General features: G+C 44.0%; 1 non-coding gene across 1 annotated transcript; it reads left to right on the top strand.

Annotated features, from left to right (window-relative positions):
- Window positions 1-364: 364 nt before the first annotated feature.
- On the top strand, window positions 365-502 carry LOC119927403. The gene has a single exon (XR_005450411.1). It is a non-coding gene; the product is annotated as a small nucleolar RNA SNORA7 (small nucleolar RNA).
- Window positions 503-6,495: the final 5,993 nt, after the last annotated feature.

Genomic DNA, 6,495 nt, shown 5'->3' with positions numbered 1-6,495 from the left:
TACTGCATGCAGAGCACTGTACTAAGGCTTGGGAATGTACAATATAACAATAAACAGAAACATTCCCTGAGTTGAAGTGCAGGGATCTTAGGCCAATAAAGCAGCAGAAACATTTTAATGATGGATTGAAGAACAACCTCAGACAATGAAAGATAATCACAGATTGGGGATAGGGCAGGAGAAGCAAATAGATCATCAATCAATCAATCAGTGGTAGTTTTTGAGTGCTTACTGTATGCAGAACACTGGACTAAACCCTTGGAAAACAACAGAGTTGGTAGGCATATTCTCTGCCCACAAAGAGGTTACAGCCTAGAAGGGGAGACAGAAATTAAAATAAATTAGAGATAGGTACATAAGTGTTCCCCTCTCAGAGTTGCACCTGGAGAGTTTCCAGTACTCTACCAGTCTTGGCTATGGAAGGAAGAGTCAAGCAGAGGCCTACCCATTCCATTCCTAGCTTAGGCAGTGGCTAGCTAGTGGAAGGCAATCCGCTGCAAGTCAAAACTCACCTGTGCTGGGCCACAGTGGCACGGGAGAGAGTCGAAGGTGGAGACTAAAGTTTACTGCACAGAAGGAGGCAATGGTAAACCACATCCAAATTTTTCCAAAAATTTCTGAATTTTTATGGATACACTACCAGAATGATTGCAGATGGAGAGCGGGGCATTCTGGGAGAGATGTGTCCGTGCTGTAGCTATGGGTCAGAAATGACTCGACTGCAAAAGACAGGACACAAGTGTTATGAAGCTGAGAGTTGGGATGAATAACAAGTGCTTAAAGCATACAGATCCAAATGCATAGGCAATGCAGAAGGGAGAGGGAGTAGGGGAAATGTGAGTTTAGTTGGGGAAGGCCTCTTGGAGGAGATGTGCTTTTAATAAGGCTTTGAAGAGTCACAGCCTTCTAGACTGTGAGCCCACTGTTGGGTAGGGACTATCTCTATATGTTGCCAACTTGTACTTCCCAAGTGCTTAGTACAGTGCTCTGCACACAGTAAGCACTCAATAAATATGATTGATTGGTTGATTATTGTCTGTCGTATATGAAAGAAGAGGAAGTTCCAGGCCAGAGGAAGGATGTGGGCAAGAGGTCGGCGGTGAGTTCGGTGAGATTGAGGTACAGTGAGTAGGTCGTCCTTAGAGGAATGAAGTCAGTGTACAGGGTTGTTAATAGGTGAGGACCAGCGAGGTGGGAGAGGGTGAGCCAATGGAATGCTTTCCAGCCCAGGGTAAGGAGTTTCTGTTTGATGATGAGGTGGATGGAAAACCACTGGAGGTTCTTGAAGAGTGGTGACACATGGAAGGAATATTTTAGAAAAATATTCCGGGCAGCAGAGTGCCCATAAGAGAGACTGAAGGCAGGAAGGTCAGCAAGGAGGCTGATGCGGTAGTCGAGGTGAGATATGGTAGGTTCTTGAATCGGCATAGTAGCAGTTTGGATGGAGAGGAAAGGAAGAATTTTAGTGATGCTCTGAAAGTAGAATTAACAGGGTTTAGTAACATATTGAATATCTGTGTTTATTGAGAGATAAATCGAGTATAATGTTAAGGTTACTGGCTTCTGAGACAGCGAGGTTAGCGGTGTGTACAGTGATGAGAAAGTCATCAGGAGGATGAGGTAAGGGGGAGAAAATGAGGAGTTCCGTTACTAAATCTAAGTAAATGTGTCCTGAAGGCTGGGGAAAATATGAGACCACAGAGTAGAGCGGTCAGGTCTGGAGAGGTAGATTTGGGAATCATCAGCCTAGTGATAGTAGATGACAATGAGGGATATGGTGGTTTATCAATGCATGGTATTTATTGAGCACTTCCTGTGTGCAAAGCGCTGTCCTATGTACTTATTTGGGGTGGAGATTTCACTAAAATTATGGTGCCAAGAGGTTAAACTCAGAGTGATGCCAGCAGAAGCAATAGAAGAGCTGTGTTGCCTAATGGTTAGAGCATGGACTTGGGAATCAGGGTATCTGGGTTATAATCCTGGCTCTGCCACTTGCCTGCTTTGTGATCTTGGGCATGTCATTTCATTTCTCTGCATCTCAGTTTCCTCGTCTGTAAAATAGGTTTTCAATACCTCTTCTCCCTCCCACTTAAACTGTGAGCCCTACATGGGCCAGGGACTGTATCCAATCTGATTATCTTGTATCTACCCCCACCTCTTAATATAGTCCACAATTACAAATACCACAAGTATTACTAATAAATACTACATCTTTCTGACAATTGGTAGCCTATAATAAAAGCAAAAGTCATGATTCCTACCTTAGAGAACTTGCAATTTAGAGGGGGAGTGAGGCAGACAGAGATAATTATTAAGAGTAAAACAGAATTCAAACTGGGAAGGAACGTAAGCAAAATATGAATAAGAAAATGGAATAAATGAACCAGTAAATATGTAAGTGCACATCAGCCTTGTAATGTATAGACATCTCAGGTCCTTGTTTCAGTTTGGAGGTCCATTTTTACACCTGGGAGCTTTGAATGAACTTTAGGAATAAAATAATAATAATAATAATAATAATAATACTTGTTAAGCACATACTATGTTCCAAATACTGTTCTAAGCGCTGGGGTAGATGCAAGTTAATCAGGTTGGATACAGTCCATATCCCACATAGGGATCACACTTTTATCCCCATTTGACAACTGAGGTAACTAAGTCACAGAGAAGTTAGGTGACTTGCCCAAGGTTACACAGCAGACAAATGATTGCACTTTAGCCTTTGAATGTAAAATGATTTTTCTGCCAGTTCACCCCATGCAGGTAAAATGGGTATCTTGTTTCGGGTTCAAATATGTAAGAGGGGGTTTGATTAATACTAAATGAGAGAACAGAGTGTTTGGGAAGACAACCAGGGAATTAAGGGGAATGCAGACAGAAGAATTGTGCAAGGAAGCTTAGGGGAATTGTCTGTACCTGGCTCTAAACTAAGATGTGCATGAGTGTGTTCTTTGAAACAAAAGCGCTTTGTCTCTCTGTAGGACAGAGACATTTTCTCCCCATGACATTTATCATATACCCTCTGGATTAATCCTATAGGACTCACTGCCCTCTGCCACTATCATTTGAGGGCAACTCTTCCTCTTCAAAAGGGACCCTGTCAATCAAGTGGAGATAGGGTGGCATCTTTTTTTTAAAAAAAAATGACCTTTTTTAATGGTATTTATAAAGCCTTTACTATGTGCCAGGCACTGTTCTAAGTGCTGGGGTAGATACAGAGTAATCCGAGCGGGCACAGTCCATGTCCCATATGGGGCCCGCAGTCTCAATCCCCATTTTACAGATGAAGGAACTAAGGCCCAGAGAAGTTAAATGAACTGTCCAAGGCCACACAGCAGACAAATGTTATTAAGTGGTAGAGCCAGGATTATAACTTAGGCTCTTCTGACTCCCAGGGCCCTGCTCTATCCATTAGGCCACACTGCTGCTCGTCATTTGTTGGTGGCTTATTATATGCCAGGCACTGCACTAAATGCTGCTGTGGTTACAAGCCAGTCAGGTTGGACACAGTCCATGTACCACTTGGAGGTCACAGTCTTAATCCCCATTTTACAGCTAAGGTAACTGAGGCCCAGAGAAGTGAAGTGACTTGCTCAAGTTCACATAGTAGACAAGTAGTGGAGCCAGTATTAGAATCCAGGTCCTCCGACTCCCAGGTCCAGGCTCTTTCAACTAAGGTATGCTGCTTCTTTTTTTTCTGAGGGGTGGGGAGGGTGGGGGTGGTTGGGAGAGTTCATAAATCACCTGACAGCTCATTTATGACAGTCTGGGTGACCAAACATCTGGTCTGTTCTTCTCTTGTCACCTGCTCTTTCCCTTCCTCCCTTTGTAGAAGAAATATCCTGGCTTTGCATCAGACAGGAGAGGCAAAAAAAAAGGATGGTATTTGTTAAAGTGCATACTATATGCCAAGCACTGGGCTAAGTGCTGGAGCAGATACAGTACTACCTGAGCTCGTTGTGAGCAGGGAATGTGTCTGTTATTGTTATGTTGTACTCTCCCAAGCTCTTAGTCCAGTGCTCTGCATCCAGTGTGCCAAATAAATATGATTGAATGAAAGAATTTGGCTCAGTCCCTGTCTCAAATGGGTTATGTGCAACTAATCCTCTTTTTATTCCTTTTTTCCTCTTTCCTTCAGCTCCACAGGAATACCCTCCCTCCGCAGATCTGCCAAGCTAGCTCTCTTCCTCCCTTCAAAGCCCTACTGAGAGATCACCTCCTCCAGGAGGCCTTCCCAGACAGAGCACCCTCCTTCCTCTCCCCCTCTTCCCCCTCCCCATCCCCCCGCCTTTCCTCCTTCCCCTCCCCACAGCACCTGTATATATGTATATATGTTTGTACATATTTATTACTCTATTTATTTATTTATTTATTTATTTTACTTGTACATATTTATTCTATTTTATTTTGTTAATATGTTTTCTTTCGTTGTCTGTCTCCCCCTTCTAGACTGTGAGCCCGCTGTTGGGTAGGGACCGTCTCTATATGTTGCCAACTTGTACTTCCCAAGTGCTTAGTACAGTGCTCTGCACACAGTAAGCACTCAATAAATATGATTGAATGAATAAATAATATTAATAATGGTATTTGTTAGCGGTTACTATGTGCCAGGCACTATACTAAGTCCTGATTGGGTACAAACAAATTGGGTTGGACACAGTCCCTGTCCCACATAGGGTTCACAGTGTTATTCTCATTTTACAGGTGTGATAACTGAGGCACAGAGAAATAAAATAATAATAATAATAATGGCATTTATTAAGTGCTTACTCTGTGCAAAGCACTGTTATACATGCTGGGGAGGTTACAAGGTGATCAGGTTGTCCCATAGGGGGCTCACAGTCTTAATCCCTACTGAGAGCTCACCTCCTCCAGGAGGCCTTCCCAGACTGAGCCCCCTCCTTCCTCTCCCCTTCCCCATCCCCCCCGCCCTACCTCCTTCCCCTCTTCACAGCACCTGTATATATGTTTGTACAGATTTATTACTCTATTTATTTTACTTGTACATATTTACTATTCGATTTATTTCATTTTGTTAATATGTTTTGTTTTGTTGTCTGTCTCCCCCTTCTAGACTGTAAGCCCAATGTTGGGTAGGGACCATCTCTATTATGTTGCCAACTTGTACTTCCCAAGCTCTTAGTACAGTGCTCTGCACACAGTAAGCACTCAATAAATACGATTAAATGAATATGTCCATATCCATAATTCATTTCCATGAATGTCTCGTTCCCTTTCTAGACTGACTGTAATCTCATTAGGGGCAGGGAATGTGTCTACCAATTCTGTTCTATTGGACCCTCCCAAGCTCTTAGAACATTGCTCTGCACACAGTAAGTGCTCAATAAATACCACTGATTGATGGATTGACTACAGACTGTCCTGCTGAACTGTAAGTTCATTATGGGCCGGGGATGTGTCTGTTAATTCTGCTGTGTTGTGTTCTCCCAAGTGCTCAAACGGTGCTCAAATAAATACCATGGATTGATTGATTGTCCTCCCTTCTCTGCCCCAGTGTGGGGGACAAGTAAGCTGGTGAGTCCAACCTAATTGCCAACTTGCCCACATGCCTGGTCATGTCACCCACAAGAGGCTTCTGGGAGTGGTACCCCTCTACCTCCTCCCCACAGGTCCAGAGCTCCTGGAACTTCTTTGAAGTGAATGTGGGGGATAAAACGTCACACGCCTTTTCTGTCATGAGTGTCAATGTTCCCAATCCTATCCTGGGATCTTCCCTGGCCCACTGTATCTCCCCCACCACCTCAGGACCCCAGCCCCATCACTGGGAGCTTCCGCTAGCTCTTCCAGAGACAGGCTGTGGTCAAAGCAAAGCAGCCACGGAGTGCTGGGAAGGGGGCTTAGTCAGGTCTGTTTGCTGTTACCCCCTTCGTTCCCCTCAGACTAGAAGTGCCCTGATCCTCACACAGCTGGCCGCGTTTTCATCAACTCTGACTAACAATGACGAATCAGTGACTCCCCTCGCTACTCCCCTCTGTAAAGTCTCACGGTTTTCCTGTTTTGTCCCGCCTGTTCTTGGAAGGTCAGCCCATTCCAGACTATAGTATTCTTTCCGAAAGGGACAGCTGGGGTGTATTCCTTTCCACCTCTGGGGTCTCTCTTGTTTAGATATGGCACAGGTTGCCTTGACTACACTCAGGTTGTATGAGGGTTAGCTTCTGATTGGATGAATTTATCCCATATCTCTCTAATTCACCAACGGGGCTGGGGGAAAGACTAAGAAGAACAAACAAATCATCGGGTAAGAAAAACGTAACGGTTGTAATCTGCCATTCAGAGAATTCTCTTCTACCCAGCCACCCTTCCTGGACTTCAGTCAGACTTAAAAAGTAAGAGGATATGGAGGACAAAAGATGAGTGGTTTAGTCAAATCCACAGGGCTGAATTGGGGCTGATTCTGATTAACTAGGAATTTCAAGGCTAATTGCCTGGCTCATTCATACATTGTAAACGTCTGGCTATCTTTCCGACTCCAGC

This window comes from Tachyglossus aculeatus, chromosome 4 (assembly GCF_015852505.1).
Source record: "Tachyglossus aculeatus isolate mTacAcu1 chromosome 4, mTacAcu1.pri, whole genome shotgun sequence".
In the NCBI taxonomy this organism is placed as follows: Eukaryota; Metazoa; Chordata; class Mammalia; order Monotremata; family Tachyglossidae; genus Tachyglossus; species Tachyglossus aculeatus.
This window is presented reverse-complemented; position numbering and strand designations above follow the sequence as displayed.